We start from the raw sequence: 14,034 nt of genomic DNA, 5'->3' as shown, positions 1-14,034 counted from the left end.
TGTTTAGTAGCCTTCAGACATACTAAGAATTGATTTTAACCTCTTCCCAGCCGCCCTATAGCAATAGTTTTGCAGGTCTGTGCAAAATCACGTGATTTTGCACTTCCGGGCAGGGGGCACACACACGCGTGCCGCCATTGATGGCTACAGCCAGGGGCGGACTGAACATCCGGGAACTCTGGCACTGCCCGAGGGCCCAGGGTCAGTAGAGGCCCCATGAGATGCCCCTGGTACCTTTTCATAGGCTTTTTTGTGTGTGGTTTGAGTGTGGGCGAGGACACAGGGGCCCCATGATCCCTTATTGCCCGGGGGCCTCATGAGTTGTCAGTCCGCCCCTGGCTACAGCTGTCGATCACCGGGCCCCGGCCAGAGATCCCCCACCTGCACCCGGCGATCGCTGAGGAACACAGACAGGGGAGAGGACTGTATATAAACAATACAGATCTCTCCCGTCAGCACCAGAATGCTGTTTTGTATGGCTCCGCACAGCAGAGCCATACAAAGCAGCATGCTTACATAGTAAAACAGACACACAGCACACAGTTAACCCTTTGATTGCCCCAGATGTTAACCTCTTCCTGCCCAGCGCCATTAGTACAGTGTCAGCGCTTTTTATTAGCACCGATCATTGTATTGGTGTCACTGGGGATGTCAGTGGCAGTTAGTCAGTACATAGTTAGTCTGGCTGAAAAAAGACAAAAGTCCATCCTGTTCAACCATTAAAAAGTAAAAAAAAAAAGTTATATTCCTACACCCATAGTTGATCCAGAGGAAGGCAAAAATACCCAGTGTTGGTGTCACTGAGGAAGTGACATGACATTGCGTTGCATGACCGCGCAATGGTCAGTTAAAGTAACTCAGTGCCATATCGCAAAATATGGCCCGGTCAAAAAGGGGGGGGGGGAATCCTCTGGAGGGCGAGGGGTTAAAGAGGTCTTCCAATGACTTCAATGGGGTTCTGATGAACATTCGGTTTGGCGACAATCTAGTGTACATATCCGAGCGGTGCCGGCGGAAGGATTAATACTCAGCAGATACTCTGTCTGGCTAACAAGAGTTAAATACTCTTCCAGCAGGGCAAGTGGCGGATTCTCAGTATGCGAGGAGGGTGACAATTCGAAGCGTACGTTCGCCCGCTAATGCCTCTGGAATCACCGGCTTCTCTACATAGAACAGCAATTAGTGCTGCACTCTCCACAATAATCTTCTCATCCCACAGGTGCTGCTATGGAATTATGGTGTTTCCACAGCAACCAAAAGCCATTGTGCTTCGCCCTCCAGCGTCATCCCGCAGCCCCCCATAGTTCCCAGTAATGGGCTGACCGTCGCTGGATCGCAGAACTTCCATGCTTCACCTGTTACCGCTCTTAACTAGTTCTGTGCCAAAGAAAGTCTCTCTCTTCCTCGCGTCTCACGCGTTCCTGGAATATGTTGTATCTCTGCTCTTCCTCCTCTGTTTCCACTCTCTCTCTTCCTCGCGTCTCATGCGTTCCTCTTCTTTCCATCCCTGGAATACGTTGTATCTCTGCTTCTTCTCCTCTGTTTCCACTCTCTCTCTTCCTCGCGTCTCATGCGTTCCTCTTCTCTCCATCCCAGGAATACGTTGTATCTCTGCTCCTTCTCCTCTGTTTCCACTCTCTCTCTTCCTCGCGTCTCACGCGTTCCTGGAATACGTTGTATCTCTGCTCCTTCTCCTCTGTTTCCACTCTCTCTCTTCCTCGCGTCTCACGCGTTCCTGGAATACGTTGTATCTCTGCTCCTTTTCCTCTGTTTCCACTCTCTCTCTTCCTCGCGTCTCATGCGTTCCTGGAATACGTTGTATCTCTGCTCTTCCTCCTCTGTTTCCACTCTCTCTCTTCCTCGCGTCTCATGTGTTCCTCTTCTCTCCATCCCTGGAATACGTTGTATCTCTGCTCCTTCTCCTCTGTTTGCACTCTCTCTCTTCCTCGTGTCTCATGCGTTCCTCTTCTCTCCATCCCTGGAATACGTTGTATCTCTGCTCTTCCTCCTCTGTTTCCACTCTCTCTCTTCCTCGCGTCTCATGCGTTCCTCTTCTCTCTATCCCTGGAATACGTTGTATCTCTGCTCTTCCTCCTCTGTTTCCACTCTCTCTCTTCCTCGCGTCTCATGTGTTCCTCTTCTCTCCATCCCTGGAATACGTTGTATCTCTGCTCCTTCTCCTCTGTTTCCACTCTCTCTCTTCCTCGTGTCTCATGCGTTCCTCTTCTCTCCATCCCTGGAATACGTTGTATCTCTGCTCTTCCTCCTCTGTTTCCACTCTCTCTCTTCCTCGCATCTCATGCGTTCCTCTTCTCTCCATCCCTGGAATACGTTGTATCTCTGCTCTTCCTCCTCTGTTTCCACTCTCTCTCTTCCTCGTGTCTCATGTGTTCCTCTTCTCTCCATCCCTGGAATACGTTGTATCTCTGCTATTCCTCCTCTGTTTCCACTCTCTCTCTTCCTCGCGTCTCACGCGTTCCTGGAATACGTTGTATCTCTGCTCTTCCTCCTCTGTTTCCACTCTCTCTCTTCCTCGCGTCTCACACGTTCCTGGAATAGGTTGTATCTCTGCTCTTCCTCCTCTGTTTCCACTCTCTCTCTTCCTCGCGTCTCATGTGTTCCTCTTCTCTCCATCCCTGAAATACGTTGTATCTCTGCTCCTTCTCCTCTGTTTCCACTCTCTCTCTTCCTCGTGTCTCATGCATTCCTCTTCTCTCCATCCCTGGAATACGTTGTATCTCTGCTCTTCCTCCTCTGTTTCCACTCTCTCTCTTCCTCGCGTCTCATGTGTTCCTCTTCTCTCCATCCCTGGAATACGTTGTATCTCTGCTCTTCCTCCTCTGTTTCCACTCTCTCTCTTCCTCGCGTCTCATGTGTTCCTCTTCTCTCCATCCCTGGAATACGTTGTATCTTTGCTCTTCCTCCTCTGTTTCCACTCTCTCTCTTCCTCGCGTCTCATGTGTTCCTCTTCTCTCCATCCCTGGAATACGTTGTATCTCTGCTCTTCCTCCTCTGTTTCCACTCTCTCTTCCTCGCGTCTCACGCGTTCCTGGAATACGTTGTATCTCTGCTCTTCCTCCTCTGTTTCCACTCTCTCTCTTCCTCGCGTCTCATGTGTTCCTCTTCTCTCCATCCCTGGAATACGTTGTATCTCTGCTCCTTCTCCTCTGTTTCCACTCTCTCTCTTCCTCGCGTCTCACGCGTTCCTGGAATACGTTGTATCTCTGCTCCTTTTCCTCTGTTTCCACTCTCTCTTCCTCGCGTCTCATGCGTTCCTGGAATACGTTGTATCTCTGCTCTTCCTCCTCTGTTTCCACTCTCTCTCTTCCTCGCGTCTCATGCGTTCCTCTTCTCTCCATCCCTGGAATACGTTGTATCTCTGCTCTTCCTCCTCTGTTTCCACTCTCTCTCTTCCTCGCGTCTCATGCGTTCCTCTTCTCTCCATCCCTGGAATACGTTGTATCTTTGCTCCTTCTCCTCTGTTTCCACTCTCTCTCTTCCTCGCGTCTGATGCGTTCCTCTTCTCTCCATCCCTGGAATACGTTGTATCTCTGCTCTTCCTCCTCTGTTTCCACTCTCTCTTCCTCGCGTCTCATGCGTTCCTCTTCTCTCCATCCCTGGAATACGTTGTATCTCTGCTCTTCCTCCTCTGTTTCCACTCTCTCTCTTCCTCGCGTCTCATGCGTTCCTCTTCTTTCCATCCCTGGAATACGTTGTATCTCTGCTTCTTCTCCTCTGTTTCCACTCTCTCTCTTCCTCGCGTCTCATGCGTTCCTCTTCTCTCCATCCCTGGAATACGTTGTATCTCTGCTCCTTCTCCTCTGTTTCCACTCTCTCTCTTCCTCGTGTCTCATGCGTTCCTCTTCTCTCCATCCCTGGAATACGTTGTATCTCTGCTCCTTCTCCTCTGTTTCCACTCTCTCTCTTCCTCGCGTCTCACGCGTTCCTGGAATACGTTGTATCTCTGCTCCTTCTCCTCTGTTTCCACTCTCTCTCTTCCTCCGTCTCATGCATTCCTCTTCTTTCCATCCCTGGAATACGTTGTATCTCTGCTCCTTCTCCTCTGATTCCACTCTCTCTCTTCCTCGCGTCTCATGCGTTCCTCTTCTCTCCATCCCTGGAATACGTTGTATCTCTACTCTTCCTCCTCTGTTTCCATTCTCTCTCTTCCTCGTGTCTCATGCGTTCCTCTTCTCTCCATCCCTGGAATATGTTGTATCTCTGCTCTTCCTCCTCTGTTTCCTCTCTCTCTCTTCCTCGCGTCTCATGCGTTCCTCTTCTCTCCATCCCTGGAATACGTTGTATCTCTACTCCTTCTCCTCTGTTTCCACTCTCTCTCTTCCTCGCGACTCACGCGTTCCTGTAATACGTTGTATCTCTGCTCCTTCTCCTCTGTTTCCACTCTCTCTCTTCCTCCGTCTCATGCGTTCCTCTTCTTTCCATCCCTGGAATACGTTGTATCTCTGCTTCTTCTCCTCTGTTTCCACTCTCTCTCTTCCTCGCGTCTCATGCGTTCCTCTTCTCTCCATCCCTGGAATACGTTGTATCTCTGCTCCTTCTCCTCTGTTTCCACTCTCTCTCTTCCTCGCGTCTCACGCGTTCCTGGAATACGTTGTATCTCTGCTCCTTCTCCTCTGTTTCCACTCTCTCTCTTCCTCGCGTCTCACGCGTTCCTGGAATACGTTGTATCTCTACTCCTTCTCCTCTGTTTCCACTCTCTCTCTTCCTCGCGTCTCACGCGTTCCTGGAATACGTTGTATCTCTGCTCCTTCTCCTCTGTTTCCACTCTCTCTCTTCCTCCGTCTCATGCGTTCCTCTTCTTTCCATCCCTGGAATACGTTGTATCTCTGCTTCTTCTCCTCTGTTTCCACTCTTTCTCTTCCTCGCGTCTCATGCGTTCCTCTTCTCTCCATTCCTGGAATACGTTGTATCTCTGCTCCTTCTCCTCTGTTTCCACTCTCTCTCTTCCTCGCCAATCACGCGTTCCTAGAATACGTTGTATCTCTGCTCTTCCTCCTCTGTTTCCACTCTCTCTCTTCCTCGCGTCTCATGCGTTCCTCTTCTCTCCATCCCTGGAATACGTTGTATCTTTGCTCCTTCTCCTCTGTTTCCACTCTCTCTCTTCCTCGCGTCTGATGCGTTCCTCTTCTCTCCATCCCTGGAATACGTTGTATCTCTGCTCTTCCTCCTCTGTTTCCACTCTCTCTTCCTCGCGTCTCATGCATTCCTCTTCTCTCCATCCCTGGAATACGTTGTATCTCTGCTCTTCCTCCTCTGTTTCCACTCTCTCTCTTCCTCGCATCTCATGCGTTCCTCTTCTTTCCATCCCTGGAATACGTTGTATCTCTGCTTCTTCTCCTCTGTTTCCACTCTCTCTCTTCCTCCGTCTCATGCGTTCCTCTTCTTTCCATCCCTGGAATACGTTGTATCTCTACTCTTCCTCCTCTGTTTCAATTCTCTCTCTTCCTCGTGTCTCATGCGTTCCTCTTCTCTCCATCCCTGGACTACGTTGTATCTCTACTCTTCCTCCTCTGTTTCCACTCTCTCTCTTCCTCGTGTCTCATGCGTTCCTCTTCTCTCCATCCCTGGAATACGTTGTATCTCTGCTCCTTCTCCTCTGTTTCCACTCTTTCTCTTCCTCGCGTCTCATGCGTTCCTGGAATACATTGTATTTCTGCTCCTTCTCCTCTGTTTCCACTCTTTCTCTTCCTCGCGTCTCATGCGTTCCTCTTCTCTCCATCCCTGGAATACGTTGTATCTCTGCTCTTCCTCCTCTGTTTCCACTCTCTCTCTTCCTCGCGTCTCATGCGTTCCTCTTCTCTCCATCCCTGTAATACGTTGTATCTCTGCTCTTCCTCCTCTGTTTCCACTCTCTCTCTTCCTCATGTCTCATGCGTTCCTCTTCTCTCCATCCCTGGAATACGTTGTATCTCTGCTCCTTCTCCTCTGTTTCCACTCTCTCTCTTCCTCGTGTCTCATGCGTTCCTCTTCTCTCCATCCCTGGAATACGTTGTATCTCTGCTCTTCCTCCTCTGTTTCCACTCTCTCTCTTCCTCGTGTCTCATGCGTTCCTCTTCTCTCCATCCCTGGAATACGTTGTATCTCTGCTCTTCCTCCTCTGTTTCCACTCTGTCTCTTTCTCACGTCTCATGCGTTCCTCTTCTTTTCATCCCTGTAATATGTTGTATCTCTGCTCCTTCTCCTCTGATTCCACTCTCTCTCTTCCTCGTGTCTCATGCGTTCCTCTTCTCTCCATCCCTGGAATACGTTGTATCTCTGCTCCTTCTCCTCTGTTTCCACTCTCTCTCTTCCTCGCGACTCACGCGTTCCTGGAATACGTTGTATCTCTGCTCCTTCTCCTCTGTTTCCACTCTCTCTCTTCCTCCGTCTCATGCGTTCCTCTTCTTTCCATCCCTGGAATACGTTGTATCTCTGCTCCTTCTCCTCTGATTCCACTCTCTCTTCCTCCGTCTCATGCGTTCCTCTTCTCTCCATCCCTGGAATACGTTGTATCTCTACTCTTCCTCCTCTGTTTCCACTCTCTCTCTTCCTCGCGTCTCATGCGTTCCTCTTCTCTCCATCTCTGGAATACGTTGTATCTCTGCTCTTCCTCCTCTGTTTCCACTCTCTCTCTTCCTCGTGTTTCATGCGTTCCTCTTCTCTCCATCCCTGGAATACGTTGTATCTCTGCTCCTTCTCCTCTGTTTCCACTCTCTCTCTTCCTCGCGTCTCACGCGTTCCTGGAATACGTTGTATCTCTGCTCCTTCTCCTCTGTTTCCACTCTCTCTCTTCCTCCGTCTCATGCGTTCCTCTTCTTTCCATCCCTGGAATACGTTGTATCTCTGCTCTTCCTCCTCTGTTTCCATTCTCTCTCTTCCTCGTGTCACATGCGTTCCTCTTCTCTCCATCCCTGGAATACGTTGTATCTCTGCTCTTCCTCCTCTGTTTCCACTCTCTCTCTTCCTCGCGTCTCATGCGTTCCTCTTCTCTCCATCCCTGGAATATGTTGTATCTCTTCTCCTTCTCCTCTGTTTCCACTCTCTCTCTTCCTCGCGTCTCATGCGTTCCTCTTCTCTCCATCCCTGGAATACGTTGTATCTCTGCTCCTTCTCCTCTGTTTCCACTCTCTCTCTTCCTCGTGTCTCATGCGTTCCTCTTCTCTCCATCCCTGGAATACGTTGTATCTCTGCTCTTCCTCCTCTGTTTCCACTCTCTCTCTTCCTTGCGTCTCATGCGTTCCTCTTCTCTCCATCCCTGGAATACGTTGTATCTCTGCTCTTCCTCCTCTGTTTCCACTCTCTCTCTTCCTCGCGTCTCATGCGTTCCTCTTCTCTCCATCCCTGGAATACGTTGTATCTCTGCTCTTCCTCCTCTGTTTCCACTCTCTCTCTTCCTCGCGTCTCATGCGTTCCTCTTCTCTCCATCCCTGGAATACGTTGTATCTCTGCTCTTCCTCCTCTGATTCCACTCTCTCTCTTCCTCTTACCTTCACTCTCTCCTTTCTCCCTTTATCTCTCACTCTCACTCTCCTTCCCTCTCTCTTCTCACCCTTCCTCCTCTCTATCTCATTCCTTCCTCAGTCTTCGCTCTATTACGCTTCCTTTCTATACTTCTCCTTTTTCCTCTTCTTTTTCCCCTCTCATCATTTGTCTCTCTTCCTCTAGCTTCTCTCTCTCTTTCTTTTCTCCCCTTCTTCTGCTTATTTCTCGCTCTCCTTCCCTCTCTGCTCTCTCGCTCCTTTCCTTCCTTCTATAGATCTCATTCCTTCCTCTCCTCACGTTCACTCTTCTTCTTCTTCCTCTTTGTCAACTCTCATCTCTTCTCTCTCTTCCTCTAATCCCTCTCTCTCTATCTCTCCCTTTCCTCTACTTATTCTCTCTATCCCTATCACGCTTCATATCTCTACTCTTCTTCGTCTTCCTATTTGTCAATTCTCATCTCTTCTCTCTCCCCTCTTCTTTTCTTTCCTTTCTCTCTCTCCCTTTCTCTACATTTTCTCTCTATCCCTATAATGCTTTGTATCTCTGATCTTCTTCCTCTTCTTCTTCCGCTCCCATTTCTTCTCCTCTAACTTCTCTCTCTTCTTCCTCATCTTTCCATCTCTTATTATTTTTCTCCCTTCCACTACTTCTCTCTTTTTCTTTTAATATTTTGTATCTCTACTTTTCTTCCTCTTCTTCTGCTCCTCTTATTTCTCTCTTTCATTTCTCCATTGTCCCTCTTTTTCTCTCATTCTTCCTTCTCTACTCTCTCATTCCTCCTGTCTATCTCATTCCTTCTTCTCTCTCTACTTTCTATCTCTATCACACTTCATAGATCACCTCTCCTACTTCTACTTCATTTTCCACTCTTATCTCTCATCATTTGTCTCTCTTCTTCTAGCTTCTCTGTCTTCCTTTTCTGCTCTTTCTCTCCTTATCTCTCGCTCTCCTCTCCTCTCTGCTCTCTCGCTCCTTTCCTTCCTTCTGTATATCCTATTCTTTCCTCTCCTCTCTTTCACACTTCACTTTCACTCTTTTTCTTCATCTTTGTCAGCTCTCATTTTATCTCTCTCTTCCTCTAATCCTTCTCTCTCTCATCTTTTCTTTCCTTTCTCTCTTTATCTCTCTCTCCTTCTTTCTCTACTCTCTCGTTCCTTTCCTTCCTCTCTTCCTCACCTCTCTGTCACACTTCCCATATCTTCTCTTTTTACTCATCTCTCATTTCTCGTCTCTCTTCTTGTAACTTCTCTCTCCTTTTCTTCCCTTCTTCTCTTTTCCTCTCTACTCTCCACCTCCTCCTCATGTCTCATTCCTTCCTCTACTTCCTCTCTCCATCCCTATAATGGTTTGTATCTCTACTTTTCTTCCTCCTCCTCTTCTACTCTCATTTCTTGTTTCTCTTCCTCTACCATCTTTCTCTCTTTCTTTTTTCCCCTTTCTCTCTTTATTTCTAACTTCCTTCTCTATGCTCTCTCTTCTTCCTCTTCTTCCGCTCTCATTTCTTGTCTCTCTCCTCTAACCTCTCTCTCTTGTTTCTCACTTTCCTTCCTGTTAGTTCTCTCTAGCTCTGTCACATTTCATAGAGCTACTCCTCTTCTTCCTCATCTTTCCATCTCTTATTATTTTTCTCCCTTCCTCTACTACTTCTCTCTTTTTCTTTTAATATTTTGTATCTCTACTCTTCTTCCTCTTCTTCTGCTCCTCTTATTTCTCTCTTTCATTTCTCCATTGTCCCTCTTTTTCTCTCATTCTTCCTTCTCTACTCTCTCCTTCCTCCTGTCTATCTCATTCCTTCTTCTCTCTCTACTTTCTATCTCTATCACACTTCATAGATCACCTCTCCTACTTCTACTTCATTTTCCACTCTTATCTCTCATCATTTGTCTCTCTTCTTCTAGCTTCTCTGTCTTCCTTTTCTGCTCTTTCTCTCCTTATTTCTCGCTCTCCTCTCCTCTCTGCTCTCTCGCTCCTTTCCTTCCTTCTGTATATCTTATTCTTTCCTCTCCTCTCTTTCACACTTCACTTTCACTCTTATTCTTCATCTTTGTCAGCTCTAATTTTTTCTCTCTCTTCCTCTAATCCTTCTATCTCTCATCTTTTCTTTTCTTTCTCTCTTTATCTCTCTCTCCTTCTTTCTCTACTCTCTCGTTCCTTTCCTTCCTCTCTTCCTCACCTCTCTGTCACACTTCCCATATCTTCTCTTTTTACTCATCTCTCATTTCTCGTCTCTCTTCCTGTAACTTCTCTCTCCTTTTCTTCCCTTTTTCTCCTTTCCTCTCTACTCTCCACCTCCTCCTCATGTCTCATTCCTTCCTCTACTGCCTCTCTCCATCCCTATAGTGGTTTGTATCTCTACTCTTCTTCCTCCTCCTCTTCTACTCTCATTTCTTGTTTCTCTTCCTCTACCATCTTTCTCTCTCTTTCTTTTTTCCCCTTTCTCTCTTTATTTCTAACTTTCTTCTCTATTCTCTCTCTTCTTCCTCCTCTTCTTCCTCTCTCATTTCTTGTCTCTCTCCTCTAACCTCTCTCTCTTGTTTCTCACTTTCCTTCTTTCTCTACTTTTGCTCTTCTATCTCTTTCCTTCCTTTTAGTTCTCTCTAGCTCTGTCACATTTCATAGAGCTACTCCTCTTCTTCCTCATCTTTCCATCTCTTATTCTTTGTCTCCCTTCCACTACTTCTCTCTTTTTCTTTTAATATTTTGTATCTCTACTTTTCTTCCTCTTCTTCTGCTCCTCTTATTTCTCTCTTTCATTTCTCCATTGTCCCTCTTTTTCTCTCATTCTTCCTTCTCTACTCTCTCATTCCTCCTGTCTATCTCATTCCTTCTTCTCTCTCTACTTTCTATCTCTATCACACTTCATAGATCACCTCTTCTACTTCTACTTCATTTTCCACTCTTATCTCTCATCATTTGTCTCTCTTCTTCTAGCTTCTCTGTCTTCCTTTTCTGCTCTTTCTCTCCTTATTTCTCGCTCTCCTCTCCTCTCTGCTCTCTCGCTCCTTTCCTTCCTTCTGTATATCTTATTCTTTCCTCTCCTCTCTTTCACACTTCACTTTCACTCTTATTCTTCATCTTTGTCAGCTCTCATTTTATCTCTCTCTTCCTCTAATCCTTCTATCTCTCATCTTTTCTTTCCTTTCTCTCTTTATCTCTCTCTCCTTCATTCTCTACTCTCTCGTTCCTTTCCTTCCTCTCCTCTCTGTCACACTTCCCATATCTACTCTTTTTACTTATCTCTCATTTCTTGTCTCTCTTCCTGTAACTTCTCTCTCCTTTTCTTCCATTTTTCTCCTTTCCTCTCTACTCTCCACCTCCTCCTCATGTCTCATTCCTTCCTCTACTTCCTCTCTCCATCCCTATAGTGGTTTGTATCTCTACTCTTCTTCCTCCTCCTCTTCTACTCTCATTTCTTGTTTCTCTTCCTCTACCATCTTTCTCTCTTTCTTTTTCCCCTTTCTCTCTTTATTTCTAACTTCCTTCTTCACTTTCACTCTTCTTCTTCGTCTTTGTCAAATCCCGTTTCTTCTCTCTCTTCCTTTAATCCTTCTCTCCCTCGTCTTTTCTTTCCTTTCTCTCCTTATCTCTCTCTCTCCTTCTTTCTTTACTCTCTTGTTCCTTTCCTTCCTCCTATATATCTCTTTCCTTCCTCTCTTCCTCACCTCTCTATCACACGTCCCATCTCTACTCTTTTTCTTCATCTCTCATTTCTTGTCTCACTTCCTTTAACTTCTCTCTCCTTTTCTTCCCTTTTTCTCTTTATCTCTCTCTCTCCTTACCTCTCTACTCTCCACCTTCCTCATGTCTCATTCCTTCCTCTATTTCCTCTCTCCATCTCTTATAATGCTTTATATCTCTACTCTTCTTCCTCCTCTTCTACTCTCATTTCTTGTCTCTCTTCCTCTACCATCTTTCTCTCTTTCTTTTTTCCCCTTTCTCTCTTCATCTCTAACTTCCTTCTCTATGCTCTCCTTCCTTCTGTAGATCTCATTCCTTCTTCTCTCTCTTCTTTCTATCTCTATCACATTCCTAGATTGACTCTTCTACTTCCTCAACTTTTCCCATTCTTATTTTTAATTATTCCGCTCTCTTCCTTTAACTTCTCTTATTTTTATGCACTTTCTCTCCTTCCCTCTCTGCTCTCTCGCTCCTTTCCTTCCTCCTGTAGATCTCATTCCTTCCTCTCCTCTCCTCTTTCCCCCTTCATATATCTATGCTTCTTCCTCATCTTCTGCAACTCTTACTTCTTGCCTCTCTTCCTCTCTCTCTCCTTTCTCCCTTTATCTCTCACTCTCCTTCCCTCTCTACTCATGGAAAGGTCCCGATCTCCTCTTTCAATCGGGACCTTTCCTGATCATGTGACCGCCGTGACGGTTCGTCACAGCGGTCACATGACCCTAAACCCTGCCCCCCCCCTCCCAGCTTCTGAAACTCTTAAAGGGTCGGGAGGCGCCGATGTGAAGGGGTTAACTTCTCCCTCTTTCTTTGCTCCCCTTTCTCTCCTTATTTCTCGCTCTCCTTCCCTCTCTGCTCTCTCGCTCCTTTCCTTCCTTCTGTACATCTCATTCCTTCCTCTCCTCTCTTTCTGACTTCACTTTCACTCTTCTTCTTCATCTTTGTCAACTCTTGTCTCTTCTCTCTCTTCTCTTCTTTTCTTTCCTTTCTCTCTCTTTCCCTTCCTCTACTTCTTCTCTCTATCCCAATACCAGTTCATATCTCCAATCTTCTTCCTCCTCTTCTTACTCCTCTTCTTCCTTCTCTTCCTCCTCGTCTTACTTTTCTTCCTCCTCTTATTCCTCCTCTTCTTCCTTCTCTTCCTCCTCTTCTTCTTTCTCTTCCTCGTCTTCTTCCTTCTCTTCCTCCTCTTCTTCCTTCTCTTTCTCCTCTTCTTCCTTCTCTTCCTCCTCTTCTTCCTTCTCTTCCTCCTCTTCTTCCTCCTCTTCTTCCTTCTCTTCCTCCTCTTCTTCCTCCTCTTCTTTCTCCTCTTCTTCCTCCTCTTCTTCCTTCTCTTCCTCCTCTTCTTCCTTCTCTTCCTCCTCTTCTTCCTCCTCTTCTTCCTTCTCTTCCTCCTCTTCTTCCTCCTCTTCTTCCTTCTCTTCCTCCTCTTCCTCCTCTTCTTCCTCCTCTTCTTCCTCCTCTTCTTCCTTCTCTTCCTCCTCTTCTTCCTTCTCTTCCTCCTCTTCTTCCTCCTCTTCTTCCTTCTCTTCCTCCTCTTCTTCCTCCTCTTCTTCCTTCTCTTCCTTCTCTTCCTCCTCTTCTTCCTCCTCCTCTTCCTCCTCTTTTTCCTCCTCTTCTTCTGCTCTCATTTCTTGTCTTTCTTCTTATAACTTTTTCTTCTCTTTTGTTTCTCTTTTTTCTCACTTTATCTCTCAGTTTCCTTAGTTCTCTACTCTCTCCCTCCTCTTGTCTACCTCATTCCTTCCTCTTCCTCCTCTCTCTATTTCTATCACACTTCATATATCCACTCCTCCTCTTTCCCCTCCTCTTCCCCCTCATATTCCCCCTCTTCTTCCTCCTCTTCTTCCTCATCTTCTTCCCTCTCTTCTTCCTCCTCTTCTTCCTCTTCTGCTTCCCCCTCTTCTTCCCTCTCTTCTTCCTCATCTCCTTCAGCTCTCATTTCTCGCCTCTCTTCCTCCAACAGACAGACACAGTGAGAAGGAAGGTGGCAGCACACAGGGCAATGGAGGAGAAGGGATGGCCTGAACTGAGTTGTTATCCAAGGTCTGACACAGATCAGCCCCTGCTGCCGCCTCTCACCTGGTGACTTGCTACAAAGTTACAATGTACAGTCTGATCACTGGGGGAGGGGAGACTGAGGAAATTCCGCCTCCTCCTTCTACAAAGTTAAAATGTACAGTCTGATCACTGGGGGAGGGGAGACTGAGGAAATGCCTCCTCCTCCTTCTACAATGTTACAATGTACAGACTGATCACTGGGGGAGGGGAGACTGAGGAAATTCCGCCTCCTCCTTCTACAAAGTTACAATGTACAGTCTGATCACTGGGGGAGGGGAGACTGAGGAAATGCCTCCTCCTCCTTCTACAAAGTTACAATGTACAGTCTGATCACTGGGGGAGGGGAGACTGAGGAAACGCCTCCCCCTCCTTCTACAAAGTTACAATGTACAGTCTGATCACTGGGGGAGGGGAGACTGAGGAAATGCTTTCTCCTGTCTGCAGCAGACTGAATTGCGGCGTTTATCGCTCTAGGAAATGATCGTTCTATAGATGGAGGGACACAAAGCAGATAACATCTCCATCCATATTCACCATCTACAGAAAGTCCCCCCCCCTGCATTGCACAGATGTGATGAAAGCTCTGGGGGGGGGTAAATATTTGGCGCATCTCTCTTGAAGAGTTGAGATCAGAGATGAGCTGAATGTGTCGAGTGGATTATATTCGCCTCCATGTACCATGTGTGTTCACAGATCATCCTGCGTGTTGGCAAATCTCTGAACCCCCCCCGGGTCAGGACGTGTGATACAGCAACAGGAAAATATTAATCTCCTGGGGATAGACCGGCGTTCCGAGGATTTGATTGGACGGGAGAC

General features: G+C 46.9%; 1 protein-coding gene and 1 pseudogene across 1 annotated transcript in view; one reads left to right on the top strand and one right to left on the bottom strand.

Moving 5' to 3' along the window:
* The window catches only part of PDE2A (phosphodiesterase 2A), a 684,164-nt gene that overhangs the window by 208,338 nt on the left and 461,792 nt on the right, over positions 1-14,034 (top strand). The gene's annotated exons all lie outside the window — the stretch shown is intronic.
* On the bottom strand, positions 12,177-12,788 carry LOC149435225 (uncharacterized; annotated as a pseudogene).

Source organism: Staurois parvus, unplaced genomic scaffold (assembly GCF_062004578.1).
Source record: "Staurois parvus isolate SC_StPar_1 unplaced genomic scaffold, SC_StPar_1.0 ptg001578l, whole genome shotgun sequence".
Lineage (NCBI taxonomy): Eukaryota > Metazoa > Chordata > Amphibia > Anura > Ranidae > Staurois > Staurois parvus.
Note: the sequence above shows the minus strand (reverse complement) of the source record. Positions and strands in the feature narration are given on the sequence as shown.